Here is a 13539-nt window from a genome sequence, read left to right as displayed (position 1 = left end):
GGGAAATAGAGAATAATTAATTATTGAGTGACTAATAATGATGAGTTTAATTTTGAAAGGCAACCTCTGTAATGGTACTTTGTTATAATTACAAGCTAGCAACAGTGATTTAAATCATTGCTGAGAAATTTGCAGTATGTTAGTTAATATAAGAAAAAAAAATTTCTATTTTGTAGTTGATTCTCTGGAGGAGGCTACCTATATAGTCACAACATGACTTTCCAAACACTAATATGAAATTATTTTATTCTCTTCTCTGAAGACGAGATACATGCCTAAGTAATCTTTCCTCATTTTTGTTTCTAATAAATGCATCTTCTCTTATGCTGTGCATTTGCTAACATTTCAATTATTTTCTATATTGAAGAATTTTTATGATTTTATTGGCTAATTTCAAAATAATGCCTTGGATTAATAGGCAGATAGTTTGAATTATTTGTTATTTTACAGTTCCACATTGCTGTCATCAGGATGTAACAAGTAAACAGAGTTGCTATTTTTGGACAGAGATCTCTCTGTTTCTATTCAATTGTTCTGGGCAAGATCTTGGTATCAGAAATTTTGGGCCAAACTGACTTTAGTGAGTCTCAGCATTAGACTCCCCATGGTATCTGTATATCATCTATAATAAACCAGCCATTTAATCGTGATATGGTTAGGCCCTGTGTACCCACCCAAATCTCATCTTGAACTGTAATCCTTATAATCCTCACATGTTCAGGGCAGAACAGGTGAAACAGTTGAATCATAGGGGCAGTTTCCCCTCATGCTGTTCTCATGATGGTGAGTTTTCATGAGGTCACGTGGTTTTTATGAGGGGCTTCCCTTTTTTCTTGGCATGCGCTCCATCCTGTTGCCCTATGAAGAAGGTGCCTCCTTCTCCTTGGCCTTTGGCTATGATGCTAAGTTTCTTGAGGACTCACTAACAATGCGGAACTGAGAGTCAATTACCCAGTCTTGGATATTTCTTCATAGCAGTGTGAAAACGGACTAATATATATTGCTAATATAGTTTCTGATTCCCCTCTTGGTATGGTCACTTCTATAATTGCAGGTTTTACCATAATTATGAAAATATTTACCAAACGTAGTTTACATATGTTTGTAAAATTCAAATATATTTAACAAGTAAATTGTAAAGGAACTTGCATCTGTCTGGAACCAATTTGGGCAAAGGATAATGCATAGTAATAAAATACATATTCATTGAGTTTCTTATGGATCTGTATAAATATTATGAAATTGATGGTCAGGTTACAGCCAATTAGAGGGCATCAGGAAAGGTCATATAATAATTAGGATTATTTTTAAAAACTAAGCATATTTAGCATGAGGGAAGTATAAGACATTTCAAGAAACAGAAATAGCATAACTATTCAGAACTTTTAGTGTTGAAATGAAGAATGTGCTTGAGAAACATGGAAAAGTCATTAGTTTCCTGGAATATTCATAAGTTCTCACTTCTTTTTATAATGTAAATATATGAATTTCTCTGTTATATGCACAAGAAAATAGAGAGATATTGCTCTGCCTATCTCAGAATATTTCTTATTCTACATATATCTGAGAGAATACTTCTTTTTTTCTTTTAGATGGAGTTTTGCTCTTTTCACCCAGGCTGGAGTGCAGTGGCACAATCTCTGCTCACTGCAACCTCCGCTTCGAGGTTCAAGTGATTCTCCTACCTCAGCCTCTGAGTAGCTGGGACTACAGGTGGGTGCCACCACACCTGCCTAATTTTGTATTTTTTGTAGAGACAGTGTTTCACCATGTTGGCCAGGCTGGTCTCAAACTCCTGATCTCTGGTGATCCACCTGCCTCGGCCTTCCAAAGTGCTGGGATTACAGGCATGAGCCGTGGTGTCCAACCATGAATAATTTTTATTTCAATATTGTTGGAACACAGTTACATTCAGAGTATGTATGTTTGATGTGCAATGTATTTCATGTGGTTCTAGTTTGCTTTTTAGCCACATTATATTTGTGATTGGAAAAGATCCAGAAATAAAGGCTGACTTTTGGCATTTCACTGAAAGTGTGCTTGACCCATTTACCTCTACCTTAACCAGGATGGCCCAGGTGACATTGCTTTTATTCCCATAATACACTGTGCATTTCCATAAACTGCAGAATACTGTATGTAAATTATAATAATATTTTTTTTTTGCCTATTGCTCCTAAATGAACTTTGCCAAAGAGTGTCTTACTTATCTTTTTATCTCTATTGTTGACCTAAACTGTTAAATTTTGTCTGGCATAAATTATCCTTTCTCATAAAGTGGAAAATTGTGTGGTAAAATAGTTTATTATTTATTCAAAACCCTTTATTTAGTGCCTATTAATGCCAGAGACTAATTGAAGTCTGAAATTAAAAATTTGTAGTTTTGATTTTACTTTATGTCTACATTATTTGTATATAAGACAAAAAGCAGGTATTATTTCTACATTATACATATTATAAAGTTTTTGGAAATATGCATGCAAAGGTAAATCAAATTTAGCATGTTGTTGGCCAAGTTATGAATTTTGAGATTGAACATCTCTTATACATAAAAGTAAAAATAATATTAATTTCCATCATGACCTCTGAAGTTCTCTGTTTGCTTTGAATGACCTCTTATGTGAGAACTGAACATTTCATTTTTTAATTTTCTTTTTTCCCGTGTGTGTGTGTGTGTGTGTGTGTGTGTAAAGGTAACATAAACAGAGGGCTATTTTATTCATTCTGAAGTTAACAAAACTAATCTCTGATTCAGAAATCAGAGGACCCAAATAAAAACCTTAAAATTATTCTTAATAGTAGAAATTGGATAATTTTCCCCACCTGGAACATGAGATAATAATTCCTATCTCAAAATGTTGCTGTGAGAACTAAACCAGTTAATATAAGAAGTTAAATTGCGAAGCGAAAATTATGTAAGCATAAGGCACTATTATCCGGCAGACTACGTGTGCACCTCCATGATAGCCTTCAATATTACCAAGTGTTTATGTTTGAAGTAGCTGTTTAATTGCTTTGGTTTTATTTCTTTGCTTAGTCTTGCAACACTGCTTTTGTTGTTTTGGTTTTTAATCTCTGCTACCAAGAAAGGACAAGCATACATGTATCTGTAAGAATGTCTACTTCCTAATATATACAGAATTTAACATCTTAATCTCATTAAGTTGCTTTTAAGGATGATGTCTTTTTAAAGCATAAGGTAAACAGAAGCACACAGTATTTATCTTGAGTGATTTCTTCTTTAATTTAAAGCTCAGATTTAGAAAATATCCCATTACAGAATATGTAATAAAAAAAAACTGATTGACAAGCAGAAACATGTATTTTATTCAGGAAAAAAAAATCTTCTAAAGTCTCTCTCTTTTCCTTTTCTTTTTTTTTTTTTTTTTGTTTCATTCACTTGTGGTTGCCTAGAAACCAGTACCAGGATCACGATTTAAGGAGTGCAATTTTATGTCCCTTTTTTCCCCTAATGCAAAAAGAGGACTAGACTGAATATCACTCAAAATTAACAGTATCTCATTAGAACTTTGCAACATTTCCCTTTGGGTGGCCACACAGGCAGGCCCACTGCTTACTGTCTTTAAAACTAAGGACACAGACTCTTGTTAATTGGCCAGCAAGGGGTAGCCGATTTCCTGCTTCCCTCTAAACCTGGGATTGACTCTGTCATATTCTTCAGGCTGCTCCTTCTCAGATGTTTTGAGCACAGTAGACTGGTGAATTATACTCTATTTTGTAGAATCTTTCTTTACAACGATATCCTATGTGTTGAGCTATTGCAAATAATTTTTTAAAGTTTCTTTAGTAACAAAGAAAATTATATAAGCATTGCTAAGGTCGATGCAGTGAAAGGTGTACATAATTCTATTTACTCTTTTTTATATACCTGACTTCTTATCAAAGAACTAAGGACACACAGCTCGACAGAGCTAAACACAATAACATTGATAACCATTCTATGGAGGATGCATTATCCAGATTCATGTGAAGCACACGTGATTCGTCATTTAGTTCTATTGTGTTCAAGTAATTTTTCTTCCCATTTCACATGATACCAGAGATGAAATTTAACCAGGCTTTAGTTCTTTCCCTGGGGAAAGAACAATTTGTATTTGAAATGAACTATGAGTGATGAGGAACTGAAATGGTCTGGCCCTGATTTGCTAGTTAGGAAAGTATGTTTCAAATCAAATGGGACTTGATAAAGCCATTTGACAAAGAGAGATTAGCATTAAGTCCAAATGTAAACAGCTTGGGCTAGAGTAGGACTGAGTGTGGGGGCAGAAGGAAGCTGATTAGTAATTCAGATTTTATCTTGAATGAAAAGAGACTGATGATAGCTGGAATCCTGGCAGTCTTCACCTTTTGTTGACCATCTGTATTGTGAGTTCCCCAGCAGAGAGCCAGCTCATTTGGGGACAGGAGAGCAGAAGGGCATAGCTTCTCATATGAGAGAGAAACCAAAGCCACGCTAAACACCATCAATTAAAATACATTAGTCCTGTAGGAGCTGCCCATTAGAGTGTCGAGTGTGCACAGATGCTGCTGTTGCAAGCATGACACCAGTAATTAGGTGTCACAAGTAGGAGGACTTCACACACGATTTAGCAAAAATTTCACACTATTTTTGCATAAGCTTTTGCCATAACTTTAATTGCAGTTGATTTCACTAATATTGGTTAAAAGAAATATTGCCATTTTGCAGTATCCAGGACTGTTGTTTTCTAATTAGGTTTAAGACACATAACAAAATAGATGGGATTACTAAATAGAAGGAAAAAAAGAGTGTACTATTCTATTATAAGTGTGTTATGATAAATGTCTATACTTAGTCAAGAAAAATTAAAGCTCAATTTATTCTTATACATTTTCATGTTCCCTGTCATTGCTGACTGATGGCTTGTCTTTTGAGTGCATCTGTAATGCTTTAAAGTAAACAAAACAGAACTTGAATCTGCATCTCAATTGCTGCAGTATATTTTCACTTGCACTGTAATTCCTGTTTAAAGAGTTTATACTAAACTGTCCCTCTCTTTTTCACTTTTAGTCTCTCCCTCTCAATTTCTCTTTCTCTCTCTAATATAGTATTCTTTTCATAAAATTCAGAGGAAAAACAATAAAATGATTCTGAATGATATTACAGAATCTATGTGATATAGACTGGGCCACCCAGAAAGGGATATTGTGAACAGGTTCTCTGTCAACTAGCATCACTTTTCTAGCTGAAAAACATCATACATACAACAGACTCTTTTTTCCTTCTATCCTGAAGTCTCAGGAAAAGATAATGAAAGGGTAGAGTGTTCCTCCTCCCCAATCCAGAACTATATAAATACAAAATCTGACCCTCTCAAACATCAACATATCACAGCAAACGTTTCAAGGGAATGGGGTATACAACATGTAGTTTAATAGAAAAGACGACAGATTAAAGGAGTCATCTGGGCATCCCTGATGCTTCTTTCCTGCTCCCCACCAACATCTCCTTTGTAAGAGCTCTCTGCATTACCCTCATTAGAACAATCTGTACAAGCCCCTATATCTTTCAGGAAGAGCATCACAGTAAGAAAATGGGAATCAATGATGAAAGCTTCAAGAGGACAATCAGGCAGTCCCCAGGACAGTGAGGAGGCAAGGAAAACAACAGCCTGTGAAGCTTGACAAGCTTGAGTCAGATGCTGCTTTGGGACTCCTGTTGCTTGGCATCTGACTCCTGAAATAAGAACCTTGTTCTTAGGGCAGGCCACAGTCCCGCTGTCTTTATTTAGGATGCATAATGCTGCCCAAGGTAGAGGTCCAGAGTGATTTAGAGAGTATATTTCATACAGAAATGAGAACTTGACCATTGGGAAGGCTAACAATAGAATAAAATACCATAGAATTTGTGAGTGTATGTGCATGTACATGTGGGTGCATGTTTAGGTCTGCATATGGGGAGCTATTGATGACGTGTGTAATCAATAATCTAGCAGTCTTGCACTGAGCTATTTAGCTAAAAGTCTAGGGAAAAAAAGAAGATGCTCAAGAGATAAATATGGTCAATCTTTTTTTTTATGTTTTGTGTTCTTAGAAAATCAATCGTGTTCTTAGAAAACAATTTTTTAAATCATATGTTAAAATTCTGAATGTTTAACTTCATTTTTCCAAATTAAGGTATCAAGAAACTATAATATTAAGCTATATAACTTGTCTGAGATATATATATATAAATATATATATAAAATCTTTAAAATCTTCAATCTTCAAACGTATTCTAAATGTGTTCTACTAATTAGAGGTCAAATGAAAAAGATCACAATTCATGTGTTAGGGTTTCTTATTGCAATCCATGAGTACAGAACAGAAATTGAAGTGGCAATCTAATTGCTTTGAATACAAACATCATATTATTTCATTGGCTTGGTATTTGCATAAGATGATTAGTCCTCTCACCAGTTGAAAGAAGCTATCAGTGCTAAAGAAACAATTAAAAGAATTTCTGATCCTATGAGGTGCAGGCTAGTAAAACTCACTCCCTCTTGGGAGAAAAGTGCTTGTCCATATGAGGTAAATTATCTCTCCAAGGGAGCCAAATGATGATAATGATTTTCAGAGGCCAAGTAATAATTCAGCGACGAGTAAAATTTTTCCATGGCAAGTATGAGTTTAGAGTATTTATAGATCCCCCCCAGCCTTTCACATTAGAAATCTAGCAAATGGCCCAGTAATTTGCTATTTCTAAACCTAAATGCATTTACTCACTATATGGCTGGTTATTAGAGATCATAGCAGTGTTCATGACATGTTTGCTGGCTCTGTAGGTGTGCATCACATAGAGGCTTGCTGACATCATTTAAAGCTTTAAAACTAGGCCAGGGGCATGGTTCATGCCTGTAATCCCAGCACTTTGGGAGGCCGAGGCAGTGGATTCTTAGGTCAGGATTTCGAGACAAGCCTGACCAACATGGAGAAACCCCATCACTTCTAAAAATACGAAATTAGCCAGGTGTGGTGGCACATGCCTATACTCCCAGCTACTCAGGAGGCTGAGGCAGGAGAATCACTTGAACACAGGAGGCAGAGGTTTCGGTGAGCCAAGATCACGCCATTGGACTCCAGCCTGGGCAACAAGAGTGAAACTCCATCTTAAAAAATAAAAAACAAAACTAATGTATCAGGATATGAACTACTCAAGATTACACATACACACACAATGATAACTGAGTAATTATACATATGCAACACACATTTATCTAGTTCATCTCAAGTGTATAGCTAAAACGTCTATGATCATTTAGTCAAGCATTTTGCAACTTATCATGAAATGTTCTTTCGTTTTCGTCATGGAGCTAACTACAGTGAATGCTGAGGTGATAATAGAGTAATATTTGTTTCCAGTGTTTTCTCTAGCTTCTTTCTTAGGGGTATGTATTATTGGATCAATCTCATTTGCAGGCTTTCTAAATAAATTTACAGATTTCTATAGGGTTGATGGACAATTATGCCTATGGACAGTGGGTATTTCAAATGGTACCAAGCAGTGAGTTTTTGCTGCTGAGCTATTTAGTTCTGGTGAAGTCAGTGAAATAGAAAACATAGCTGAGTCTTCAATAAAACTTAAGACACAGTCTTCCTTCAAAATTACACTTTGATTGAAGTGCAAAGGTTCAAAGCCAAAACAGCTAAATATATAGGAGATAAAATAGTCCACGGTCTCAAGTAATGAAAAGTATATCAATTTATCACACACTGTATATTCTTCTAGTTTGACTTCCATTCTTTATAAAAGCAGAAAGAAATTATAGATATCTTTCAAGGCAACTTGAAAAACTATTGCAAACTGATCCTGCATATAAAATTGAAGAGAGAAGGGGGAGCTGGGTTGAAATAAGTAGTAACCAGCAAAAGTGTAATTTTTATACTAAAACTATAGAAATGGCATAACATCATTATACATTGTAACAGTCATTCTTTATAATATTTGATTAAGTTATCTTCACCATTTGTCAGACATGTTAAATCTTATAGCCAAAACCTCAATAAATTCTAGCATATTGAAATAACTTCTTAAGATTTTCATCAGAACATCCTGTTTCTTCCTGATTTACTATGTTATGCTTCCACTAATTTGGGGAACATGAACTTAGCATCATCTTCATATTATTTTCTTATTCTCCACAAATGGCATTCTTTTGTGTTCCAAAAGAAACACCTGATATATGTTATTAACCATAATAATTCAAATGCTCATGAAATAACCTTTTTCTTGATGAAATAATAAAAATGACCACTTAGAAGAATAAGCTTGTAGGAATCAGCAGAAAAATCCTATAAGAGTAATGAAGAAAGAATAACATCACCTAATATTTTTTGAAGTACCATAAAGCTGAAATAATTGAAACATTTGTAACTCAATCAATGGTGTAGAGATGACTGGTTAGCCATTTAGAAAAGCAATTAGTTTTCTAACCTTACTTTGTATGAGTTTATAAAAAAGTCATGTGTTTCAACAATATAAAAGTAAAATAAAAGTAAAAAGTAACATAAACTTTGTTGAGAAAAGCATTGCAAGATTTCTAATATATTATTAAATGAAAAAAAAAGTAAGGCAAAATGCAGAGCTTAAGCCAGGGTGTACTTTCAGTTCACTGATTTAGGTGCTTATGTGTTTGTACATACTGGATATTTTTGAGAAGATCCAATGATGGAGTTAACATGGTTGACAACACTGGGGGCCCAAAAAAAGGAGTAAAAGAAACAGGTTTACACAAATGACTTACTTTTCTCAATATATCAATTTACAGTTACTGAAATTCTTAGCCTTAATGTATATATTTTCATAACAAAATTTTCACACTAGCTAATAAGATAACATATTCTACTTCAAGATTTCCCTTGATAATGATATAAAAATCCTCACTGCCTTTCTTTATACATACTTTTTGTCCTGTAATGACCAAATTATGGTATTTTTTGTCCTATAATGACCAAATTATGGTATTTTGCATATCTATCACTTCCAACATTTATCGTTTATTTGTGGTTAAAAACATCCAGAATATTATCTTCTAGTTATTTGAAATATATACTATAATATTGGCTTACTATAGTCACTGTATTGTGCTATAGAACAGCACAACTTATTCTATCTAGCTATAATTTTGTACCCCTTGACCAATCTCTCTCCATCATTCCCTCTCTTATTCCCTCCCCAGCCTCTGATAACCACTATTTACTGTGTACATCTATGAGAAAAGAAATTCTGTCACATATGGAAACATGGATGAACTGAAGGACATTTTGGTAAGTGAAATAATTAAGGTACAAAAACTGCACGATCTCACAAAAAGGTGACTTACTTCTTATCTGCTAAATTTTAAAGAATTGATAAGATGATCTTTTGGTTTTTGAATATGCAATGTGTAGAAACCAAAATGCTTCATTTTTCTATATACACTCAGCAATATTTACTTATCAAGTTTGTCATTGAAGACTTCTTTTTATCTCCACAAGGGCCAGGCCATTTTGTTGAATGTTCTTTTTTTTTCACTTTTATTTAAGTTCAGGCACACATGTGCAGGTTTATTATATAGGTAAACTTGTGGCATGGGGGTTCATTGTAAAGATTATTTTGTCACCCAGGTACTATGCCTAGTACCCAATAGTTATTTTTTCTGTTCCTCTCCTTCCTCTCACCCTCCACCCTCAATGAGGGCCCAGTGTCTGTTATTCTCCTCTGTGTTCATGTCTTGTCATCATTTAGCTCTTACAAGTGAGAACATGCAGTATTTAGTTTTCCATTTCTGCATTAGTTTGCTAAGGATAAAGGCCTCCAGCTCCATTTATTTTCCCACAAAAGACATGCTTTTGTTCTTTTTTATGGATGCATGGTATTCCATGATGTATAATACCACATTTTCTTTATCCAACCTGTCATTGATGAGCATTCAGGTTGATTCCATGTCTTTGTTATTGTGAATAGTGTTGCAATGAATATTCACATGCATTTGTCTTTATGGTAGAATAATTTAGTCTGGGTATATACCCAGTAATAAGATTGCTGGGTCATATGGTAGTTCTGTTTTTAGCTTTTTCAGGAATTGCCACACTGCTTTCTATAATAGTTAAATGAATTTACGCTTCCACCATCAGTGTATAAGCATTCCCTTTTCTCTGCAACCTCATGAGCATCTGTTATTTTTGGACATATTAATCATAGCTATTCCAAGTGATGTGAGACAATATTTCATTGTGGTTTTGCTTTGTATTTCTCTGATGATCCGTGATATTGAACTATTTTTCATATGCTTCTTGGTACCTGTATAATCTTGTTCACTTGTTTATATGCTTGTATGTCTTCTTTTGAAAAGTGTCTGTTCATGTTCTTTGCCCACCTTTTAATGGAGTTGTTTTTTTTGTGTGTGTAAATTTGTTTAAGTTCCTTATATATGCTGGATATTAGACCCTTGTGAGATGCATAGTTTGCAAATCTTTTCTCCCATTTTGTAGATTGTTTACTCTCCTTATAGTTTCCTTTGCTGTCCAGAAGCTCTTAAATTTAGATTCCATTTGTCAATTTTGCTATAAGCATGTTCTTAATCTTAAACTTTCATGAGGATATCCTTCATCTAGAGGGTCTTAAAAGGGAGTCAAGAATGCTTGGAGTAAGACCATCCTTTTCCAGCTCCAGCTGTTCACTGGAAGGTGTGACATGAGGTCACTGGACCCCCCTCTTTCTCACTGTCTAACCTCACAACAATCATTTGCCATGAAACTTATTAAGCCTATTTTCCAGGGTTTTAAAATTGATCACCACAAGAAGCCCTAAATTCTCAGTCCCTCACATCCAGTTCTCCTATTCCATCCCTGTCTGCCATCCCTTTTTCCCACCTTAAACTTTTACGCCACTCTGGAGTGCATAGTTCATTCCATCTCCTCTTTGTGCCCCACATTCTTAACTTGTTCAATTTCCCCTTGCCTTCTTGCTGTAAAAAAAACCTGGTTGTTCTCTGAAAACACTATTTCCCCCTTTCCTTCTCAAATACTGGATGTTCACTCTCCATAATTCATACTACTAGCAATGGAGTAGATGTCTCCATTACTTCTCAGTATTTCTTCTAGGCCCTTTCTCTCTCTTCTCTAAAGTTCCTAAACTTTGAATCTCTCTCTTCTCTGAAGTTCCTAAACTTGAATCCAGGTCTTTGCACTATACTGCCAATAACCCAAAAACCCCAAGTTAAGTCATGCTTCTCTCTCAAGTATTTCAGTTTTTGGCTCTCTGTCTTCCTCATCTCTCCATATTTAAATCTTTATAATTTCAATGTTTATGTAAACAATCCCACTGTTCCTCTGCAAGAGATTCTCAAGCAGCTGAACAGCTATTTCCCGATGACTATTCTCCATTCAGTTATTCTGTTCATTTCCATGGCTCTACCTAGACTGGATCATTAATTATTACTAATTACTGTAACCCTTTCTTGATCTTAATTTTGTTCATCCTATTCCAAGAATTCCAGCCTTGTTTTTCCAGCTCACTTTCTCTTGTCACCAGCATCCAGCAATCTTTGTCTTCTCTTGCTTTGTCATGTCAAACTTCAACCTGAGTTAAATCCAAAACTCTCTTCACCCTAAGCTTGTACCATGCTGCTGAATGTGGCTGAAGAAAAAATATACAATCATGTTTACTATTGCAAGTTTAAATGTTGCATCATTAATATCCAGTGAGCCTTTAGCTTTGCCAGTCAAAAACAGTACACCCCCCACCTCTACATATTCTCTCACTATCCCAGAAGCCTACTTCTCACCTTCTCCTCTCCTCTTCAGTCTCTACTTCCCTACCACCTTTCTTATGCTTAGCCAAGCAGTTCATTTATTTCACTGAGAAAATATAGAAATTAGAAGCAGACATTCACAGACTTCCTTCTTTCTCAAAACAACCATCTGCAACCATTTTCGCTGTGTACTCTGTCTTCTCTGCAGTTTCTATAGATGAATGAATTGCACCAGATCCTATCTCTTCTTGCATATTTAAAACATAGTTTCTTCAGGCTTCTTCTTCTCTTCTGTATTAGCGTTAACTCTGTGTTTCCCAGATAATTCCACTGAACATAAAACAGGATACTGAAACGGGAAAAGTACTTTTGTCTTCCTTGCAGGGCTGCGATGGGGGTGTGGCCCACTTCTTCGGTGCCTTGCTGCTCAAACCTCTGGGGAGCATGTAGACAGGCAGGCTGTGGGGCTCCGACTCCACGGCAGCATCTGGGGGTGAATGCTTACAGCTCCTGAAGCCCCAGTGGGCATGTGTTACAGGGTGCTCTTTTAGTTTAGATGTCTGTAAGCAGCTTGTGTTAGTCGACTCAATTAGACCAGTTTCCTTATCACAAGGTCAGAGGGATTTCTGTATCTTGGGGTTTCTTGCCTTGGTGTACTGGAAGAATTGGATCACACATGGGCTTGGAGAATGAGTGCAAGCTTTTATTGAGTAGAAGTAACTCTCAGCAGAAGGGGAGCCAGAAGAGATGGCTTTCCCCTGGAGTTGGGCAGCTCTGCGGCCTGGGCTCTCTTCTGACTGCCCTGGCCAAACTCCACCTTGTTCCACCAATCAGTGGCGTGATGGCCCCATGGTCTGCAGGCGTGCTGGTGTCTATGTCTGTGTGCTCTTCAGCCAGTGTGCTCCCCTCCACATCCTCTCAACATCCAGCTGCTTGTGTCTTCTACTGTTGATCTGCTCCTCCTGACATCCAGCTGCCCGTGTGTGCCTTTCTAGGGTCTTGGGCATTTTTATAGGCCAAAATTAGAACATGGCAGGCCAGGTAGTCTTGGGAAATGCAACATTTGGGCATGAAGGCAGGAGTATCTGTCCTCACCTAGGTCTGTGGGGGTGGAGCCTAACCAGGGACCATGCCTTCCTCTACCCAGTATTTCCCTTCCCCATTTCCATATCATTCAAAGGGCCCATGTTCTTACCTTCCCAACACTCCCCTATCAATACTTTTTCACCTGTATAAAATGATAAAAATAATAATACAAGAACCTTGCATTGATGGCACTACTTTGTAAGTCAATACCTTACATTCATTACAGTAAAATTTCCCAAAAAGTTAGTTAGCTATCTCCAATTCTTCTCATCACATTCCCACAATCTTTTATAAACCCAATTAAAGAAGGATTTTCCCAACATGTCTTCATAGATATTGATTTTCTCAAGGTAAGTAATTATCTTCATGTACTAAATCTAGTCCTTCTTGACCTCTCAGTAGCCTTTAGCAAAGTTGATAATTTCCACCTTTTTAGACTTTTTATTCACATCATTTTCATATTTTCCTTCTAATTCTCTGATCCACTGGCTCCTCCTCCTAATCCCTTTTATAAATTTCTGTTCAGAACAAACCATTTAATGTTGGAATGTCCCAAGGCTCTGTTTTTGATCTTTTTCTATATTGACACCCCTCTTTATTTCTTTCAGTCTCAGTTTTAAATAGCATGTATGTATTTAGAATTCACAAACATATATTTCCACTCTGAACCTTGCCCTGCATTTTGAAACAAATTTGCATA

This window comes from Aotus nancymaae, unplaced genomic scaffold (assembly GCF_030222135.1).
Source record: "Aotus nancymaae isolate 86718 unplaced genomic scaffold, 86718_ANA_hifiasm-v0.15.2.pri h1tg000009l, whole genome shotgun sequence".
Lineage (NCBI taxonomy): Eukaryota > Metazoa > Chordata > Mammalia > Primates > Aotidae > Aotus > Aotus nancymaae.
The sequence above is the reverse complement of the archived record's forward strand: the minus strand, read 5'-3'. Positions refer to the sequence as shown.